Source organism: Dermacentor variabilis, chromosome 4 (assembly GCF_050947875.1).
Source record: "Dermacentor variabilis isolate Ectoservices chromosome 4, ASM5094787v1, whole genome shotgun sequence".
NCBI classification, from domain to species: domain Eukaryota; kingdom Metazoa; phylum Arthropoda; class Arachnida; order Ixodida; family Ixodidae; genus Dermacentor; species Dermacentor variabilis.
In genome coordinates this window covers 150291380-150314216 of record NC_134571.1, presented here as the reverse complement: position 1 = coordinate 150314216, position 22837 = coordinate 150291380, and the positions used below count along the sequence as shown (strand labels likewise).

General features: G+C 43.0%; 1 long non-coding RNA gene across 1 annotated transcript in view; it reads right to left on the bottom strand.

The window, feature by feature from the left end:
* Nucleotides 1–8331: 8331 nt before the first annotated feature.
* LOC142578009 (uncharacterized) overlaps nucleotides 8332–22837 on the bottom strand; it is a 33887-nt gene continuing 19381 nt past the window's right edge. Inside the window, exon 2 of the long non-coding RNA XR_012827127.1 lies at nucleotides 8332–8583. This is a non-coding gene — a long non-coding RNA (uncharacterized LOC142578009). The remainder of the gene's footprint in view (nucleotides 8584–22837) is intronic.

Below are 22837 nucleotides of genomic sequence, written 5' to 3'. Positions count from 1 at the left end.
CGGGGCTTGCAGATTTACAGTTTTCTAAAATAATCCTACAATTTGGGTCCACACCATGAAGTCTGTAGTTATGCAACATTCGCGGCCAAAACTCTCAATAAATGTATTCTGGCTAGCCGCCTCCAAGGAGTGGCTAAATTATTCCATTGCTTAAAAGGAAGCACGTATTGAACATTTTAATCCTGCAGTGCGGCGCGGACGTCAAAATATGCGAGCGCTTATAACGTTCGGTTCTGCCAAATGCGGTTGCACCGGCAAGCCATGACAGATAACATCGCAGTCTACATTTACAAAAATGCACGAGTCCTGGAAGGTTCTAGCTTAACCTCGACTTCTCCGGCAGCCAACAATATATCGTCAATCTCATGTTTGACCAGACGCAAGCGGTCACGCTGTGCGTGCAGCCATCCGATGATGACTTCGCGGCTTTAGCCCGATGAGGGGCAAAGTTGAAGAACACCGCAAAGCGCTGTGGGTCTTTTACTGCACAGGAGCCTATTATCTCGCGCTCTAAATGCTTTTCCTGTGGACACGTAGGACATGGGTACAAGAACTCCCCAGTAACTCCATTTCAGGCCATTCTCTACCAAACGTGGGCAATTTCTGCACTGCGGTACGCACCTACAAGATAGGAGAAGTCATTGCTCTTGTGGACGTTGAATTTGAGCTTACAGTTGAGCTTAGCTGACAAGCCCAGGTCGGACTCCAGCGTTAAACGGAAGCACGTCTTCAAGATCCCGTTGTCAAGGTGATGCCTGCCGGGCGCTTGACCTTGGGCTGCACGCTGAAGCTGGAAGCAAGCCCCCGTCCTTAGCTTTCATGTTGGTGGACTTAGCGCTGATTGAATTCTCGGGGCAGATTGCTTCCTCTGTGGAGAAGTTCAGCTCACCATCCAGGACGATGGAGTCAATCTTCGTTACTGAACCACGAGTCCTCTACTTCCACAGTGTTTCAAAGATGAGCAAGCAAAATCAACGCATTCTTTTGCTGGCAGTACTGTGCGGCTTCATGGAACTAGCTTACGAGAGCAGCAGATTCCAACCGCCAATAATCTGCCAGTGTCCGTACCGTTGATACGATGCGCTAAACGAGAGCGCGATGTTATTGTAACAACAATATAGGAAATGCTAGCCGCTAAAGGCATCCGGCCGTCTTCAAGTCCGTGGGCTGCACCTATCGTCTTTTTCCGAACAAAGAACTGCAGTATAGATTTTTCCTTTGAGTACACTCAGCTAAACAAGCACACCCCATGTGAATAATACCTGCTGACATGTATCAACGACACCATTTACGCAGTACTAAATTCTAGGTTATATTTCCTCTATGTTTAAGAGCTGGGTATTAACAAATCAGCGTCGGAAAGCAGATAAATGCAAGGCGGCCTACCCTGCACCTTCTGGCTTGTTCGTGTTCAGTCAAGTGCATTTCGGGCTGCGAACAGCCCCAAGTGCGTTTCACCACGTCATGAAGACCAAACCTGTGTTGTGTATAAAGAGGAGATGCTAGTTGGCAATGCGGCAGAACATCTGCGAAATCTCGAAAAATTACTCTTAAGGCTACACCCTTACTTTCGGCTCAACTGCGAAAATTTATATCTCGTCTGGGTTATACGGGTAATACAGAACTGTCTACGTTTCTTAACGTTTTCATAGATGATTTTGAAAGCCGTACTATCAAAACCAACTGGAATTTCTTTACAACAAAAGTACATCAACTAACTGACAGGTGAGTACCTATGGACACTATTTCTTCGCTTTCAAAAGCATTTTGGTATAACTCGCATTTAAAACGACTTCGTAAATATAGGAAGCGCCTATATCACTATGCCAAGCATTCTCCCAGCGAGCAGCGGTGGGAAACATATGTGAAAGCAAATAATGCTAATGTCTCCGCGCTGAAATGTTCTCGCAATAATTTCCTAGAAAATACTCTACCAACTATGCTCAGTAATGATCCAAAAAAGTTTTGTTGAACCATTCACCCCGACCGTAATAGCGAAATCACGTTACTTGACTTTTCTGGTGATGCAATTCCATTTGCCGTCTGCTCTGTGGTATTAAATGATGTATTTTATCGTAATTTTGTTACAACCTCGTCTACAACACTTCCCAACGTGCACTGTTTTGATTCTTTAACAATGGATTTATAGATTATTCAACCCTTTGGCATCGAAAAATTATCGAATCATTAAAAGGGTTCTCAAGCCAAGGAATTGACCTTATCAATGCTAAATTCTTAAAAAGTACCAACATGTATTCTAGTATTATGCTATCCAAAATATTCCAACAATCAACTGATGAATGCATACTGCCATCCGATTGGAAAGTCGGAAAGGTGTTTCCAATGCTTAAATCTGGAAGTAAAAATTCACCCCTAAACTACCGCCCCATTTCACTAACTAGTACTCCGCACAAAATTCTCGAACATGTCCTTTACACAAACATTGTTAATTTCCTCGATGCCAACTGCTTTTCGAAGGCCCAACAGGGTGTCCGCCGATCTCTTTCCTCCGAAACACAGTTGGCTTCCTTTACACACAAGCTACATACAATTCTTGATTGTCGTTCTATAGCTAACTGTATCTTCCTATATTTTTCAAAATTTTTGAAAAAGTCTGCCGCAGTTTAGTTCTCTTTAAGTTAAGCAAATTGAACATTGATAGGAAACTTCTCTCCTGGATCGAATATTTTCGAACCGGATGCTCACAATTCGTGTCTGCTAATACTTACAATTCTCCGTCGAGGTCAGTTCAACCTCGCGTGCCCCAAGGTTCAGTGCTCGGCCCTCTCCTGTTTCTCATTTATATTAATGACTTGCCGCAATGCGTGACCCCTACCATTCACTTAGTCGCCGACGATTGCGTAGCCTTCCGAAAAATTATTGACCAAATTCATGTTACGATCCTTCAAAACGATATCAACTGTATATGTAACTGGTGTAAAGTGTGGCTGATGGAACTCAAAACAACGAAATGTAAGGTATTACGTATCTCCCGTAGAACTTTTGCCCCACTTTCTACTTGGTCGACAATTCCGCTCACGAATCCGTAACATACTATTGCTACTTAGATAACTTCCTCTCTTTCTTGGCCTCTTCATATTAGCGAAATAATTAGCAAAGAAAACAGCTCGTTAGGTTTCATCGGGCGCAATTTTTCATCTGCTCCTGCTCAGGCAAGGCACCAGTATTGAAATTTTTTTCCTCTTGCCGAGAACAGCATGTTTAGGTTCTGAGTAGTTGTAGGAAGACAATTTAAACATAACCTAACAGAGCTTGCCTTTGCTTTAGAGCATTAAGCTTTTTTTCTTTCTTGTAAGTGGCTGCACAGCGCACTGGTGTGTACTTAGTGCAGAAATGAAGTGACCATGGACTAGTGCATACGGGTACTCATGGACAATAGCCCTATAGTAGGCACTTTACGAAGAAGGCATCGGCTTCCATGCCTTTCCTTTTCTTTTACCATAATTGTTCGTCGGCTGCATGTAATTTCTTCTATGCTTGCAGAATTATCCTAATGCCCCACGCTGACATTACTGATACCTTCAATTGCCGACTCCTTAGGTGAAAGTTATGGGTTTGCAAGTGTGGATTAAGGAACGATGGCATTCATAGGGTGATATTCTGGACTTGAGGTTAACGGCATACACACGGGGCTTTACATACGACAGTAAATAATTTACCGAGAGAGCCACTTATTCGCGATATTGAGGCTTCTAGCTTTACATGTCGGTAGTGATTATTCATGAAGTAAGCAGTCCTCTGCAAATAGTCAAACTATCGCAAACGCTACGCATTTTTGAAGAAAGAAAAGAGTTATGTAACAAGCATCTGGTGTACCTGGTGTTGCGCCAGATGTGATAGATGGGCAGTGATACTGATGAAGAAAGTTCACATGTTTATTTCGTTTGAATAGTAAATATTTTGTCGAGTTAAGCATGAGTGGAGCAGTGTCAGGTTAGGCATAAGATTAGATAAATTATCTCAAAAAAAGCTTGCGTAATGAAGGAAAACAGTCAGTTTTAGGGAAAACTATCACAGTTAAGAAGTGAATGTAAACAGAATAGAAGCTGGTTAGTAAGATATCGAAGCTGTATTCTGCAAGAAAGAATTTGTGAAATCCATGTTGATAATTGTTGAAGCTTTATGCTGGGCATCTTATTAGCGAAGGAAACCAGATAATACCAGGGAACACGCACGAACGATAAGGTTTGTGAAATGGCCCCCATGTGCTTAATGACATTTATCGCTATTTTGTAAAAGGTACATCAGGCTTGTCTGTAAGATTGCATTGTTGCTGCGACATAAGCAGAAAAAGAGAGATATGAAAAAAGAAGACAATGTGGTGCCGAGAATACGGCGAAACAAATGAATTCCAAATCGAGAACCGTATTCACAAAAAGAAGCTCTTACTCAAGGATTGCCTCGGAACAGAAAATTTCAGCCAATTTTTATGCTGCGGATATTGTTAGGTAAGACGGCCGGCCAATCGCGAATACCACTTACGAAATAAAAGATTTCCGAAATTTACCGCAGGATTCTAGTAATTGCATTACTATATAGGCAATATAAGATAGCGGTAAGAGCGAAAATAGGGGAATTTTAGATAAAGCTACAGAACAGGTATTCCGCTTTAACTCAGGAAGAGGACCTTAGTGTTGAAGCAATGAACGACAATCTTGGGGGCATCATTAAGGAGTGTGCAATAGAAGTCGCTGGTAACTCCGTAAGACAGGATACCAGTAAGCTATCGCAGGAGACAAAAGATCTGATCAAGAAACGCCAATGTATAAAAGCCTCGAACCCTACAGCTAGAATAGAACTGGCAGAACTTTCGAAGTTAATCAACAAGTGTAAGACAGCTGACATAAGGAAGTATAATATCGATAGAATTCAACATGCTCTCAGGAACGGAGGAAGCCTAAAAGCACTCAAGAAACTAGGAATTGGCAAGAATCAGATGTATTTATTAAAAAAGAGAAAGCCGGCAATACCATTACTAATATGGTTGAGATAGTTCAAGTGGCTGAGGAGTTCTATAGAGATTTATACACTACCAGTGGCACCCACGACGATAATGGAAGCGAGAATAGTCTAGAGGAATTCGAAATCCCACAGGTAACGCCGGAAGAAGTAAAGAAAGCCTTGGGAGCTATACAAAGGGGGAAGGCAGCTGGGGAGGATCAGGTAACAGCAGATTTGTTGAAGCATGGTGGGCAGATTGTTCTAGAGAAACTGGCCACCCTGTATACGCAATGCCTCATGACCTCGAGCGTACCGGAATCTTGGAAGAACGCTAACATAATCCTAATCCATAAGAAAGGGGACGCCAAAGACTTGAAAAATTATAGGCCCGTCAGCATACTGTCCGTTGCCCACAATGTATTTACTAAGGTATTCGCAAATAGAATCAGGAATACCTTATACTTCTGTCAACCAAGGAACCAGGCAGGATTCCGTAAAGGCTACTCAACAATAGACCATATTCACACTATCAATCAGGTGATAGAGAATTGTGCGGAATATAACCAACCTTTATATATAGTTTTCATTGATTACGAGAAAGCGTTTGATTCTGTCGAAACCTCAGCAGCCATGGAGGCATTACGTAATCAGGGTGTAGATGAGCCGCCTATAAAAATACTGAAAGATATCTATAGTGGCTGCACAGCCACCGTAGTCGCTTCATAAAGGAAGCAACAAAATCCGAATAAAGAAATGCGTCAGCTAGGGAGATAAAATCTCTCCAATGCCATTAACAGCGTGTTTACAGGAGGTATTCAGAGACTTGGATCGGGAAGAATTTGGGATAAAAGTTAATGGAGAATACCTTAGTAACTTGCGATTCGCTGATGATGTGGCCTTGCTTAGTAACTCAGGGGACTAATTGCAATGCATGCTCACTGACCTGGAGAGGCAAAGCAGAAGAGTGGGTCTAAAAATTAATCTGCAGAAAACTAAAGTAATGTTTAACAGTCTCGGAAGAGAACAACAATTTACAATAGGTAGCGAGGCACTGGAAGTGGTAAGGGAATACATCTACCTAGGGCAGGTAGTGACGGCGGATCCGGATCATGAGACGGAAATAATCAGAAGAATAAGAATGGGCTGGGGTGCGTTTGGCAGGCATTCTCAGATCATGAACAGCAGGTTGCCAGTATCCCTCAAGGGAAAAGTGTATAATAGCTGTGTCTTAGCAGTACTCACGTACGGGCGGAAACGTGGAGCCTTACGTAAAGGGTTCTACTTAAATTGAGGACGACGCAACGAGCTATGGAAAGAAGAATGGTGGGTGTAACGTTAAGGAATAAGAAAAGAGCAGTTTGGGTGAGGGAACAAAGTCAAGTTAATGACATCTTAGTTGAAATCAAGAAAAAGAAATGGGGCATGGGCAGGACATGTAATGGGGAGGGAAGATAACCGATGATCATTAAGGGTTAAGGAATGGATTCCAATGGAAGAAAAGCGTAGCAGGGGGCGGCAGAAAGTTAGGTAGGCGGACGAGATTAAGAAGTTTGCAGGGACGACATGGCGACAATTAGTACATGACCGGGGTTTTCAGAAAAGTATGGGAGAGGCCTTTGCTCTGCAGTGGGCGTAACCACGCTGATGATAATGAATATAAGTGCTCAGTCACGCAACTCGATCCCTAGCCTATGCATCTTTACTAAAGTAGGCTCTCCTTTTCAGCGCTTCAAAGGGGGCGTCGCTTGATGTGTTTCTAGATCCTTCATAAGTTATGCTTACCTCATCCAATACCAGGGCATTGGGGCCTCATCCACTAAGCGTGCGAGACTTTGATATCTGCACGTGAAAGCTAGATGCCACCGCACAGTGTGCGAGGCACGTGGAACATGCCACCGTCTTTCTTCTCTGCAACTCTCCTTTCTTTCCGCCTGCGACATTACTCAGCAGTGAATGATCTGTGGAGTCGCAGTAGTTAATTTTCGTTCATTCTGAAAACGCTGCTCTCGGGTAAACAATCTCATGATAATGAATGTTTGTTCTTACTGATCACCATGCTTGCCGCAACGCCTAAACGCACACTAGCACAAAAATTATTTAGCAGTGTGATTAATTCCTCGGCCTGCCCGATGCACTTATGGGTACATATTCACACAAAAAGCTATCACGGCAGCTTTGCCTCATAAGAGACCATTCCGGCCAATCTTGAAACTGGACATGTCAATACAGGTGGGCGCCAGTGGTAAAGGGCACTTCCCGACGATAAAAAAAAGCTTTGTGGACTCGGCTCCTGTTCGCTTACACACCGCTGACATATACGATGTGTGCTTGTTACCTCAGGTGTACATTACGTACATAAGAAACGATCACGACCTTGTTGGGAGCCTACGTCTGGCGTTAACAATGAAAGGAAAAGATTCGAAGTTGCTGCTCTTAGAAGCCTTGAGAATATATGAGGCCTGTCTCACAGGTTTGAACAAGCTTCAACGAAACCGGGACATACCATATGCACGCTTAACTTATAAAAAAACCGCCCAAAGCATTTTTAATGTGCATGCAGTATCAGAAATAAATGAAAGAACACACATGTCGTACATGAAGCCTGAGCTTTGGAGTGCCGTGAAAAAATACTAATCTCATTACCGTACTCCTGCGGTAACGGAAGCTGCTTCAATTATTACGGAAACAGTTCGGGAAACTGTTATACTGTAGAAACTGAATGATAGACGAATATATTACGGTGTGTGAAATTTACATCATATGCACTTCAAAGCAATTTGTCGACAATTATTGCTAAAAGAAATGTCAGCATATTTGCCGAGAGGGCCCAGACACCACAATTTCCCGCCATTGCATACTGCAGAGACCTCTAGCGATTGGCGAAAGCCTTCAGGAAGGATTGTCGGTGTAAATGCATCAGTGAAATTCAATGCACAGACGTATTTGCGGGAAAATTACTTGCAAAAAAGCAAGACGCACAGTTTGGAGAATATACCACATCAAAATTTCGGGACCAAAAAAAAAAGGCGAGAAGGGAGGTAATTCTTGTATTGAGGCTCATGATCATTCAAGCGGCCAGTTCTGTAAACTAGAAAATATGTCGGCAGGGGTTGTCTAGCTTCCAGCTGAAATGTCGTAAAACTCAACTTCGAAAATATATGCGTGTCTACTCGATATGCAAGGCATCATTTTTGCGGTAGTGGTGTTCATCACAGATGTCAATTAAATCCATGCTTATCATTCCGCCTATCGATTTCAAAGACTATCCAGTGTAAAAAAATGCAGCAGCATAAACGCTAATGTCCTCTATTAGAGTACCATTCATAAAAATATACTACAATATACTGAGAATCATTACAACCCAAGCGATTTTGAAGATCGTAATTATTACCACTTTTGTACTTTTATTTAACTATTTGCAGCATTTCTTGCATTCGCCTTCTGAAGTGTAGAAGCGTCCTTTGCAGCCATTAGTTTTGTATTTTTTACATCCTTCTGTCTCTTTGAAATAGTGATAAACTGGCTTTGCTGAAGCTTTTTGATTTTTCCCCTTGTCCAGGCACTGAGGCTTAATGCACACTCCACAACACTTGGTGCAGGCGCTGACGTTGTATACAGCAGCTGAAAAGACACGGTCCATGTCATTGTGTTTTGCAAAATGAATTTTGTGTTCCAAAGAGGCAAGCGTTCCTCAATCAAGTGAATGAATGTGCATGGAATGACAGCTTACATAATTAACGCAGTGCCTTGACAGAATATGGACCTATCAATTGACTTTCGGCTGGCGACACGGTACTTATTTATTTCAGGTAAATGGCTATAATATTGCATAGAATACCACGAATAATTTATCCTGAACGATAGGTCTACACATACTACACATGAGAATGCAATGTGTAGTTCACGTTCATGTTCACGTTCCGCAGAATTTCTATATATATATATATATATATATATATATATATATATATATATATATATATATATATATATAGTACACCACAACGGTATTATTGTCGCCGTACAAAGTGCCAAGAAAGCGGTGCCATGGCGCTCTTAACTTTAAACCTTTTTTATGAAAGTCGTGCGCTCAGTCTTTGATCAAGCTAAAGGAACGCATATTCTAGTAAATTTTACTGTTGCTGTAACAACTGTGAAAACGTCAAAAGCATGTTTTTATTCTTCGTCAGTCCATTCTGCTACCCTGGCGCTACTGTTGCCGTTATTAGAATGTTTTACACTGTTTGGTATTCCGGTAAACGCAAGTGGATTGGGTTTTTACCCAATGAGCGAAAGTGCAAACTTGAGCAGCCTGCAAGATAATCTCAGTAAACACAGATGATAGTGTAGAAACCAAGTGTGTTTTACATTGTTGCTGGTGTAAATTTTCAGGAGCAACATGGCAGCCCAACTACTTAATATTTACATCAGCAACAAAGTAGGATACGCTTGTTAACTGCCATTCAGCTCTGTGTATGTCTGATTGAGCTCCGCGCCACCAGGTGGCTGTTACGCGCAGGCCATTCACGTTTGCATCTCCACTCATCCATTAAAACACCCAGTTCGCTTTGCGGTGTGCTGCATGGCGGTATGTTGATATGTAGTGCATCTTCGTGAATACAGCGTCGGCGGTACAGTCAAGGCTTACACGTTTATGTTGTTAGTGATTCTCAAACATGGCAGATATACAAACTGGAGTGGAAGGAATCAGTTATTCGTATCACGTTGAGGCATCTTCTTTTTATCGTAGAACCAATATTTTAGGTCCCTATTGTCTAGCTCCACCTCACATTCCCATTGGATGAGCCACCGTTGATCTTGATGGTCTGAGGTTGTAGCACAGTCTCCGAGGAGAAAGTTCAGGTAGAAGAAATGTTGCTTATACCTGAGGCTGGGGGCATACGCTAGTACAGTGATTTATTGTTGCTTTGCTACACATAGGCGAAATTTGTTAATAGTTGGTCAAAATGGAGAAAATAATGACAAATGTATAAAGGAAATGTATTCTTTCTCGTAAGTATAACCAGAAACTTCACAAGTACACAGCACCCTTGCATCTCATGGGATGCAAAACGTGAAGTGTAGAGCATAGAGACACCGTGAAATCAGACTGCGTTTGTGGCTCTGCGGCGCGGGCTGTTCTCTGTTATAGGAATATTCTGGTGGAAAAAGTGTACATTGCTATTTGTGTGATGTAACCTTTCAACGGATCTCAATTGTTTTGTTACTACGTCATCTGGGTAGGACTTGCTTTTCAATGGCTTCTAGTCAGCGAGATGTCAAGTTCTTGTTGTAGTGCATTGATTACGATGTTGAGAGACATGTCCATGAATGCCGACAATGCGCATATTGCGTAATGCCACGCGGTGTAATTATGCAATGATTCTTCATGTGTAGGGTATCATCTTTCTTTTTGGTAGTGACCTACAGAGTGAGCACTTATTTGCAACCGCCTAGGCAAATTGCAGGAGGCGTCGAGAATAGGGCCGTTGCTGGAATACCCCTAAGGCAGAAAAGACATAACCAAATAGTTAAACCTAGTAATAATCAATCATAATGGTTATAAAAAATCGAAACACCTCTAAGCGCACAAAAATATAAATCTTGTTCCATGGTGTCGAACAGAAATACAATTCCGATTTAGTTAGGGTTCCAGTTCAAGTTCCTATTTCGTGCTGGTTCCGTTCCGTAGAGAAAATAAATGTACAACGCTTCGCCAATCCGTTTGGTACAAGCCATGTCATACTTTCCCAAAGCGACATGCTGCGCAGTGCTATCGACCTCACCACGTGCGCTTGTTCAACCAGAAAGAGCTAGAAATAATCATCCTCGTGTCTGAGAAGTAGGAGATAATGTAATCATAAGGCGCGCTATGTCAAATTGCAGAATAACCTCGTCCGCTGCCTTAGCGATGGCACAAAAATACAAGCGTGTTCCCTTCGCCATGTAGATCACGATTGAAACAGTATAGGCTGCATTGTACCTCAAGAGGACGACGGATACAGTGTACCCGGCTGTAGCGGGTGCAAATGCGCCTCATATGGGGGGCACTTTCGCTGAAACCCTCGGAAAAAAGTTGGAGGCCCTTGGGAGCCGCCGCCAAACCCGTTTGCCTAGCTGATGGCACCTTGACGAAGAGAGAGGGAAATGAGTAGGGGCGTATGTGCGTGTGCAATCGGAGAATCAGTTTCCAGCAGTCTTATGCGTGAATCCCCCAGGCGAACTGGCCATCAGCACAAACTCTGCACATTCTCTTCTTTTTTGGCCTTGCTCAGCATAGTCTATGTGAATATTCTATATATATTCATTTTACTAAAAGCAGCATTCGTCGTCTTCTGCGATAACAAAAGCGGGATCAACCTCAGAAATTTCACTGTTGTATTTTACAAGCGTCTTTTATGCTTATGCAATGATTCTGATGCTACGTTTCTTATGCTCCTAGACAAATGTATTCACCGCTATAAGATGCTTCTGGGTCTAGTGGTGGCTATCATTTGTGGCAGGCTATCAATTGACGATAGTATTGACTTCACAAGGTTTGTGCCGCAAGAAAAGTACAAGACACTTGTATCAGTTGTGATAATTATGATGTAAAAGGTGTATGCAATAACGCATAAATTAACCGAGTATGCAGTCGATGGAAACTATAAGAATTGGCATTTGCAAGTTTCAGTGAAACCGTCCGTATATGATGACGGGTTCCTTCGTGGTAGAGGCCAAAACGTCCACACTGCTGACTATTATGCATACGGTGGCTTTCCTCCGGACATGCTATTGAGCCCTAGTGAGCATAACCTTACTGCCCTCTGTTATACTGAACTCTTACGAAAAACACTTGCGTTATCAATGCACGCATGTTATCCAGGCCCCTCGATTGTTCGTTAGTGTCTGCATTTGACGCAAAGCCAGCATGTAAAGCCATGACGATGCCTAAGCTTGAAAGCACACGTTACGGTACTCGACGTAAAAAAAATTTTGGGGAAAAGCTAGCGCTCACAGCAACTACACCTTCAAGCACAGTCTACACAGAAAAGAATGTAAAACTCAAGTCAACTCAGCCTTTCACCGGTAGTGCATGGCGACTTGAGGGACGATAGCAGAAGTAGGGATGCGGCCACAGCGATGAATGTAGTGTTGATGGGTAGTTGATGAGAGGAAAGGTTCCACGCGTTTTCAAAGTCCACATTATGTCGGGTTTTATGGTCAAGAGCCTAATTTTGGCTTCTAGTTACGCCAAATCCCCGATAGTTAGGCTTATTCAGGCCTCTGAGTTAGGCCTCTGGGGGCATCCATAGGTCGGACCTCCGGATGAATACCAGGCGAACTCCTGGATTGAAAACTGGCAACAGGAACTCCGGGATTAGCGACAACAAGCACGAGGCTACATTGAGCTGCCGTGTTCCTTGACCCTAGCCTGGAGCCCGAGAGTCCCCACAAAACTCCTAAACTCATCACGGAGTATTCGTAGGCCCTCGTTGGAATTGATGAGCGTTTTGCTCTGCCGCTCCCTCTTTCTTTTGCCTTGTGTTATTGCTCATTGCGGGACACTACTTCTCACCACGGGCAACTTTGATTCTTCGCCATCCAAGCGTATCCAACCGCCAATGACGATGACCTTTAACGATGTAGTTTTCTTAGAATCATCCCCAATGCCTAATCACTATACAATCACCAAACATGCATCACAGAGCTCAGGACATTTTATTTATTTATTTATTTATTCAAAAGCACCTTACAGGCCCTATGGCAGGGCATAAAGTAAGGGGGGCATATTAAACAGTAAAATGTATAAAAAGTACAAATTGCCAACAGGAACAGTGCTATAAGAAAATTACCGTGTTACACAATATTGAAGGCACTAGGAATACAAAGCAATATATGAAGGCACACGAACACTTGTTACTGTTAACAGAGCAAGGAATACCGTTTATGAAAATGATATACAACATGGCAAGAATGCACGATAACATACACTAGATTGGTCACTCGTTAACGGTATTAAATGGGAAAAGCATGAGTAACTGAGAGCGGAACGTGTCGGGATTAGATATGGAGGCTATGTTATCAGGGAGGTCGTTCCAGAGACGGATGGCACGTGGTAGTGCCGATGAATTAAATGCATTTGTTTTACCGTATATGCACATGAAACTGAACTGATTATGTAATCTGCGTGAAAAAGAGTGGGGTATTTGTAGTTGCAACCGGGTTCGTTTATTAGTGTAAATATATTTGTGGAATAAGCACAGAAGAGCGATGTTGCGGCGGATATCTAATGGCGGCAACAGTAGGTCTAGTTCAATTTGTGTAATGCTCGAGTTTATACTGTAGTTACGGGATATGAAACGGGCTGCTCTGTTTTGTATCATTTCCGTCATATTTATTAGGTAATTTTGATGAGGGGATCAAATTGGGGAGGCGAATTCTAACTGTGGCAAAATGAATGTTTGGAAAGCGAGTTTTCGAATGTTTGGCGGGGCATTTCGCAAATTCCGTCGTAGATAGCCAAGAGAACGTGATGCTTTGGAGCATGTAGAAGTGATGTGTGGGGCCCATGAAAGATTCTCTGTAAGAACAACTCCAAGGTACTTATATGATGAAGTGTGGGAAAGCATAATGTTATTAAGATGATACGAAAATTTAGAATTCACGCATTTTCGGCTGAAGCACATCACCTCGCACTTTGTAAAGTTTAGTGTCATGAGCCATTTGTTACACCAGTTAGCGATAAGGTTAAGATCTGCTTGAAGTTTCAAGTGATCGTCAGTCGTGTGAATAGGACGGTAGATTATGCAGTCATCGGCAAAAAGGCGCATGCAGGAAGTAATCTGGGTGGGCAAGTCGTTAATGTAGATTAAGAAGAGTAAGGGGCCAAGGACGCTGCCTTGTGGCACACCAGAGCTAACAGAAGAAGGCGGGGAAGAGAAATTGTTAACAACAGTAAACTGTTCTCGAAAAGAAAGAAAATTACGAATCCAGGATAATGTTAAAGAGTCAAGTCGTAAGGCAGACAATTTAGAAATTAGGCGACAGTGGGGCACTCGGTCAAAAGCTTTAGAAAAGTCAAGAAAGATACAGTCAGTTTGAAGGTTGCAGTCCATGTTAAAGTGCAAGCCAGTCGTTAGTTCGAACAATTGCGTGTCACAAGAAAATCCCTTCCTAAAACCATGCTGATTAGAAAAAAAGAAATTCTGAGCTTCTAGGTGGCTGTAGACGTGGGAAGTGATTATGTGCTCGAGCATTTTGCAACATATGCAGGTTAAAGATATGGGCCGATAGCTGTCAGGTGTATGAACATCTCCAAATTTGTGAATTGGTATTATTTTTCCTATTAACCAATCGGTGGATAACTTTCCAGATGCTAGAGATTGTTGAAAAATATGACATAGGATCTTGCTTGAGGCAGCGATGGTGTTCTTTAAAATCTTAGAATTATTGTTGTCAATACCGGCGGAAGTAGATACTTTGAGGTTACTAATGAGTAATTTAACGCCTTCAACAGTGATGTCGATTGGTTCCATGAATGCGGCATCAAGTTCAGGAAAAGTTGGAACATTGGAAAGGTCCTCCTGAGTGAAAACAGATGAAAAAAACGTGTTGAATACGGTGGGGCAATCGGCTCTAGAAATAGGTATCTTTTCTGTTCCGTGCAAAGTTATAGCGTTAGTATCTCTTGTCGGAGATATGGTTTGCCAAATTTTTTTAGGATTGGAAGTTAGCAGCGATGGTAGGTCTTGAGAGTAATATTTGTCTTTGGCGGAAGATATCGCTGAGCAGTAATTGTTTAAACTGTCTTTGTATATCTTCCAAGCCTCAGCAGTGCGCACGCGTTTAGCCCTGTTATAAGAACGCTTCTTTCTATTCCTTAGTTTGCGAAGAGACTTGTTGAACCAAGGGCTGGATTTGTCGTTAGTTATGGAGATTATCGGGAAGTAAAGGTCTACTAATGCTGTTAATTTGTCCCTGAAGAGCACCCAGTTGTCGTTTACGGATCGACAATGAAATGAAGGTAGTAGTACTTGGCAAAAAAATTCTTCTAGTTGCGAGTTAATCTCATCGTAATTTGCTCTGTTATAATCGCGAATTTGTTTAGTTGTTGTGCCAGACACGAGCTTCGGGATACTAACAGCTAGTTCGATGAGGTTATGGTCACTAAAGCCGCTCATATTTGAAATGGAAGTAATTGTGTCAGGAGCGTTTGTGAAAACCAAGTCCAAGATATTGGAAGTGCGTGTAGGGGCCTTCACTATTTGGAACAGGTTAAAATCTAACGTTAGATTGATTAGTTCCAGAGACGCGTGACATGAAGATGACATATGTTCCCAGTCGATAAGCGGAAAGTTGAAATCACCAAGAAGATAAACGTGGTTGGATGGACACAGCTGGAGCGCTTTGGTGACACTGTCCCGCAAGTCATTCAAAAAGGAATGGTTGCAATCTGGGGCCCGGTAACAGGCGCCAATAGGTACAGCACTGGAGGACACATAAAAAGCAGCCCACACAATCTCGAGAGATGACCCTGAATCGATAACATATGAATGAAGGGTTTTTTTAACGGCGATGAGTACACCCCCACCGCGCCTATCGATGCGGTCATTTCTATAAATTTTGTAAAGATTATTTGTTGGCAGGATCTCATTGTCGTCGATATCTGGATTCAACCATGCCTCAGTTAGTACTATTATGTCAGAGTCACTATCGTTTAAAAAGCACAAAGTGTATCGCGTTTAGGTAGCAAACTTCGGATGTTAGTGTAGGCCACTGAGAGCGAGAGAGCGGCTTGCGGCAAGAAAGGCAGCTGATTATTTTGCGAGCTTGGGCTTGTGTCTAGCTATCTGGTAGATTGTATTACAGAGTCGCTAGCGGTGTCGTAGACGTATACTTGTTTGTCTATATAGAGCTTGTCGAGCACCAACTTAAACGGCTTTTCAAGTGGCCTGGCAAAAGCTACCAGCTTTCTTCTAGCCACACGTGTTCATGGCGTGAAGTCTTCACCAATTGAAAATGTTGTCCCCCGAAGTTTACGTGCTGCAGACAGGATACTTTGCTTGTCCTTGAATGAACACAGTTTTGCGATTATGGGCCGTTTTTTTTTTTCAGTAGAATATTTTCCTAGGCGATGAACCCGTTCGTGCTGCATACTGGTTGTGGGAAGTTCGAGTTTTTCTTCGCAAAACTTCTTAATCTTTTCTTCAGACGTGGCCCAATCTTCTTTTTCGTCATCCTCGATCCCGAAAAATAATAAGTTTGATCGTCTTAATCTGTTTTCTGCATCGTCACATCTGTTTGTTATTCGTTGTAGCTGGCTTGAAATATCTTGCAGGGTATTCTGAGGGGGAACCGCTTCAGCGGTAGCAGTTACGGTTCCACTAGCTTCAAGTGCAGTGACTCTCGCTAAAAGTTTTTTTATTTCATCGTTAGTAGCGGCTTGTTCTTCCTTGATGCCCTTAAATTCAAGCAGAACTGACTTCAACCCAGATTCCAAGTTTTCAATTGCCTCCAGGGCGGATTCGAAAGCAGCGGACTCGGCCTTGCTCATTGGGCCAGGGTTCGACTCAACATCACCCGATAACATGAGAAGCAAGTTAACGAGGGAAGAAGATACACACTGCAAACAAGTCAATATCAGCTTTTTAACGCTAGACAGCTCCAATGGGCACGACACCGCAATGAGACAGCAATTGCTAGTTTTGGCACATGCGGCACGGTTCAAGTAACTGACCTGGAAGAATAGCAGTTGTGAGCAGCGCATGGTTACAGCGGTGTCGTGCCCGACGATGCTGGTGGCTGGCTCCAATTTATACTTTGATGCGCTTGCCTCGCGGGTATATGTTCCCAATCCGCGTTGCCAGACATAGGGAGCAGTTGCGTGCAAACACGGCTGGGATTGCGACCGCATTTGCCAATAGTCTTTCGCGTTGATTTGTCCTAAACTGCACTGAAAGATTGTGCGGGCCGCCATAGCGTGCTCGTAATTCCACAAGCAACGACTGGTGGCGCACACCGAAAACTCGCGTTATGGCATTTACGAGCAAGCCCATGACTTCGCACCCGGTGTCTATCAAGGGCGCCACTTTTTTCATGCTAAAAAGCCCACCGGTTATTACCTGTAATGGCTCACTGAGACGACTTTCTTGCAGTAAACTTTGTTTCATGAAGAGCAGTAAACCACAAAGGCCACTATGGTGGCCTCGTTACCTTCGATATTCTTTCAATTGTGCAAGAGCTTGTTATGTTTTAAGAATTGTTTTAAGAAGTCATCTCGAGAAAGCTGAAAGGCGTTGATAAATTCATTTGTAACACTGTCATACAATAAGTATTGAAACTATCTACGCCTCAAGGGAGACTAAATTTTAGCCAACGAAGATACACGAAAACTTCCTAGAATAAGGATGAGAAAGATTAGGGCATGCTTTCATGATCGAATGTGTACAATAATAATTTTATCGTAAAAAGAAAGATATGCATAAGGTTTTTAAACAAGTGCTTGTAACCTGTTGCAAAGCAAGACACATTTGAGTAATCTTTGGGAAGAACATTGCGGCTGGTTAGGTGTTCCAACAGAGACACCAAAAGTTCTTAGCGTCTCCCTGTTTTCACGCCGAAAGTAAAAATTGCTATTGCATGGTCTTCGAGCAAAGCGCTGGGAGCACTTCAAAATAAATCCACAAGCTAAGCTAAAGCGGACAAACAGTTTTAGATATAATAATTTTCCACGTTTTCCTCCGCACTATCCTGAGTCATTGGCATGCGCCGAGCACTTACAAATCCATATAAAGTATGCAAAATTGTACTAGTTGGCTACGTAATTTGCTCCTGTGTACGATTTTCTAACACCCAATTAAATTACATCGTGAGCAATTTTGTCAGCGGCGCGCGAATACGTCCTCGCAAATCAAACGTTCCTTTTTCTTCATTTTGTTCAGCACGCTTTAATTTGAATTCTTTCGTCGATGCTTATTTTGCTTAGCGGGGCCTATATTCTTCTAAATGGAGTAGGGCCGACGCCCCACTCCGACCACTCCGACTAGGTTAACACCACTGAACCAATTTGCATAATGGAAACAATAGTAACGTGTAGTAACAAATCCCAGTAGAGTTTTTTAACCAACAATTTTAACGGCAATTCAAAAGACATGACAAAATAAAAAAACAATAAATACGAAATTTACAAATCCGTGCATATACACCAAAACAGATATCGTAGTTCTCTTAAGTGCATCAATTGAAGGATTGAAAGCAAACCATTTGATACATAAATATACAGCTAAGGTAAAATGTTTCCAATATTTTTGAGTGTGTGCAAAAGTCCAAGTATACCCCAAATAGGTGATACAGTTTATAATGGTGTAAGATCTATTCCTTTTGTACGCTCTAAATACAATTTTAGACGCAATTTAGCAAGTTTAAGATGTTTTATTGCAGTTAGATAGATGGTTATTAACTTGATAGTTGAGTTTTGCAGTTTTGCCACATTCGAATTGTTTATAAAATTTTCGCAATCTATACTGAACATCCGCCTTCTACGGTCACTAGATTGAAGCATTTTCTATTAAAAAGAAAAAAGAACAATTAGATACGGTCCCATTTTGTCTGAGAAAAGTTCTTTCTGCGTTAGAATGTCTCTATAAAGGACCTCGCAAGCCAACGCTCCGCTTTCACTTATTGTCTCTGTACTTTCAGTAAGGTTTCCTTTTATTGCTAGGCCGTATGCCGTTGAAGTCAGAAGTAGAAACGCCCTTGCGATGTTTTATACTAAAGCAAGTGTATTGTCTTCCTGTGTACTCAATGATGATTTCTCTACCTAATGCTTGCTAGCAGACAAGGATGGCTGTGCCAACGTAATGCCTATTGCGGTACGAAACAGTGTCACTGCGGGGTCGCTTTATCTTAATGTGCACACATTTGCAATCTCGGCATACCGTATAAAAGACGCTAAACTAGTAGAGGGAACGACCGGAAAGGCAAGAGAAGCGTTCTTTGACACTCTTTGTATCAGGTCATTTCTCCGCATGACTTTGCGAACATTCCATAGGAAGGTTTATGAACGCACTAGCCAGCTACAAGCGCATTTTTTACTGCTTTACCCAGATCACTTCAGGCGTCGAAGGCATGCTAATCCCGTTGAGAACATACAACATTCGCTAGCAAGTCCTAACATACCAGAAAGTATGCATAGGCACAGTAGAAAAATGGTTGCATTCACAGAAAGGCCACAACACCTGATGGTATTGATATCCTTCAAAATGCTACAATCGGTGTCATATGCTTGGTGTATGAAAACTACGTTTCGTCGTGACGAGCAGTTCCGTAGACCACTTAGATATGTTAGCGGAGGTTTTGTGGCATTCAGCTCATCTCTTTCAAAGGACTTTTTCCAACAATAAAAATGTCAATTGGAGCAAGCATTAATCATGGCATAATAAGGTTGTGCTCTTTTCTTCTTTTGCTGGAACTACTGATAATGCCAACAGTGGGGAAAAAAACAAGCAATGCGCGTTGTCTCAAGCAAGTATTATGGAGCTGCATTTAAAATTAACACAATCTCGGTTCCCTTCTCTTTTTTGTTCTTGTGTGTGCGATTGAACTTCTCAGTTTAGCAATATATATATATATATATATATATATATATATATATATATATATATATACACTTCTGTGTATAATTGATTTAGTAAGGTGAAAGCCTTAGAGGGCTCATGGCTTGCAAAATTCATTTCTGGTATAATGCCACCAAAATTGAAGCGCACTGGTGACATTTCAGATCTGGATTCCAATTGAGATTTTAAAGGCCAAGAATCGAACCTACTATCTTTTGTGGAAGTCTTACCCACGAACTTTGCTATGTTATGGTATGAAGAACTTTATTTAGGTCCTGAGGGATCAGTCTGGGACTGATGCGGGCCGCTCCCACGTTGAGGCACTCCAACCCACGAACCAAGTTGGACATATGGGCTATGCGACCATATCTGCAAGTTGGATTTCTATTGACATCGTAAATGTCGCTAGTCGCACCCACTACCTTTAGTTTTCTTAAAGGCGACGTTAGTTAAGACACGTATAAAAATATAATTGAGACAATTGAACCCACGACTTGTAGCGGTAGTCACACCCACGACATCTAGTGTTAATTACGCCGAAGTTAATTATTGTAGAGTTAATTAAGGCAGTCAGACCCACGATCCTACCACGGCTCTGGTGGTTGTCTAAATCTGCATAAGCATTGTGACGCCTGCTCGTCTCCACGCAGGCCGATGTCATAATCAGTGTTATGGATTTTTATCCGACCCCTATAATCCCTTATAAACCCTCCTCGGTCGTTTACCTAAATTAATAAATAGAGCACACGATAATGCAGGTTTAAGATGGATTTCATTACACACTAGAACACATGACCATTTCGGGCAGCTACAAGAGGACGGACATTTAATGTCAAGGTAATTAAGGTACTGGATTTCAAAACCTTTGGTAGAAGTCGAACCCACGACCTGGTGTCAAATAGTGTGAATTGGGGTTAATTTAGCGAAGCTATTGCGAAGGCACCACTACATTTGCGGAGGCGGGTATGCAAAGCTATATTGAAGGCTCGGATGCTTCTTTTGAGCTTGTTCTTTATTGAAACGTACGCTGTTGTGTGTATTGTATGGGTAATTTCAATGAAAGTATGCACTGTTCACTTCACTTCGCTGATCGCTTGTAGTCTCTGTCTTATGTGCGTATGAGCCATTGCTTAAGGTGGTGTCAGCCATTTATTGTCTTACGAGACGGAGAAATTTCTCGCTGGGTAGGCGCAGAGTTGTTGACGCATTTGAAATACCAACGTTTTAGGCCGTAGGCACATACCATATGTTACCGTGCCGTACTCCAGGGGAAGCTTTGGATCTTTTAGTCGTTTATATTGCTGCCAGAGCGCGTGGGATCCGCCAATTTTTATTATAGAGCTGCGACACCATATATACCTATATATATATATGTGCCTGTCGCATGCGTTCAAACGCTTGCATGGATCGCTGGCCTGACAGGAAAGCTTGCATATTAGCTTCAAGCAACGCACGAAACGGGCTCACGGTATAGCTTTTAAAAATGGTGTCTCATTTGTCTCACAGCACAAACGGCTAGCGTCAGCAGATCTTCTTGGAACCTGCATTAGGGGGAACACCATACTACCCAATTATTTCGCTATTGCGACCAAGCCCGATAAAGGAAACCAATTGACAGAAGTTTTTACGTACGTTGCAACCCCATGGATCTACATAAAATGAAGGCAGAGCGTTGCGGAACCAACCTCTGGTTTTAGAGCGCATCTCTCAGGCACCTGCTCCTACGGTGAGAGTCGGCTATCGTCGTAACCGAGCGAACGAACACAGGGAAGAATGAAAGAACGAACTTACGGCGCAGCAGGAATGAAAGACGGCGATAGCGAAGAGAGCGAGAAGACCTAAGCGAAGGCGGAGCGTTTGGCGAAAGGGTGAGAAGAAAAGCGTAGTGCCGCGAAAGTTGGTCCCTGCGGTGATGATGGCTACGAGATGTCGCCAGTGTAGTGCGTGTCTTCTGTTCCCCGATGACGCCACCGATACCAGAGCCGGAAACAAACTGCAGGTCTGTCTGCGGCTACTGCTGTGAATCGTGCCCACGGGTCACCCATGCTCTGCCTCTCCTGATCTCTGAATTAGCGGGGCAGCCACGGCACACTTCGCTCCGCTTGTAACCTGCGGCACGCGACATATTGTCAGTGGCGGCCAATATAACGCGAAACAAACGCATGTATAGAGCTGCGCTCAAATTATGGATAAGGGAGTATCATAATCTTGTGACAATGCTTGTGCGTTTTTGCCGTCACCGTCGGCGTCGACGTGATGTTCCTTATAAAGTGCAAGAGCGATAACACCGTCCCCGTGCGTTGTATGCTGTATGTGCGAGTGATAGCACGTGATGGAAGTCGACGATCGCGGCTCAATCTGGCGCGTGCTATGGAAAACGACGGAGAGAAAACGCGCCGTCTTCCTTCGCAAGGAAGCCCGGAGGAGCATGGGACTGAGAGAGGGGGCGAGGGGCGTTCTGCTCCGGCAGAGACTGCGCATTTTGTGACTGAACGCAAGGAGAACTGACGATTGCGGCTAAATCTCACGCGCCATATATAGAGGAAAGTGGAGAGGTAGCGTGGGAGCGAGGGGGGCTGCATCGACTCCACCAACAAGTGCTTACTCTGCACGGCTGCGCGCACCGTATCTCGAAAGACATGTGCAGATGGCTCATAGATTGATGCCCGCTGTGTTTTCGCCGCTCTTGATAGACCACACGAAGGTCACTTACTCGCTGCGACTGCCACGCTTGCTCCCACCACCGTTTTCACAAAGAGTATCTGGCTCATCGAGCGGGAAATGTTCATGTTTACTTGTGCACGAAGACACCACGCTTGTTTATTCATTTATGAAGCGTATGTTTCTAAGCATATACGACTGACAAAACTACTAACCTTACTTTGTACAGCTGTCTACCAATTTATGAAGCCTATGTTTCTAAGCATATACGACTGACAAAACTACTAACCTTACTTTGTACAGCTGTCTACCAATTTGCTATCGCAATCGATGTTTCGCTTTTAGGGCGAAACCGCGACTTCTTTAATTGACATATAGAATTAAGAGTAAAACTTCCCTGCCATTGCACTCTGTGAAGGTGAATGACTAGCAAATGTATGTTGGCCCCTTAATGATGAACTCTCCACTGCCGTGCGTCAAAGCAACTATGTAGATAAAAGGAAGGCGAGGCGCGACTAGGCGCTCATCCAAAATGTTGAGCAATGGAACGGAAAGAGGCACTGGGTGGTATCTATACCCATGCACTGCTGCAAAACTTGGAACGACACCTTTTTCTA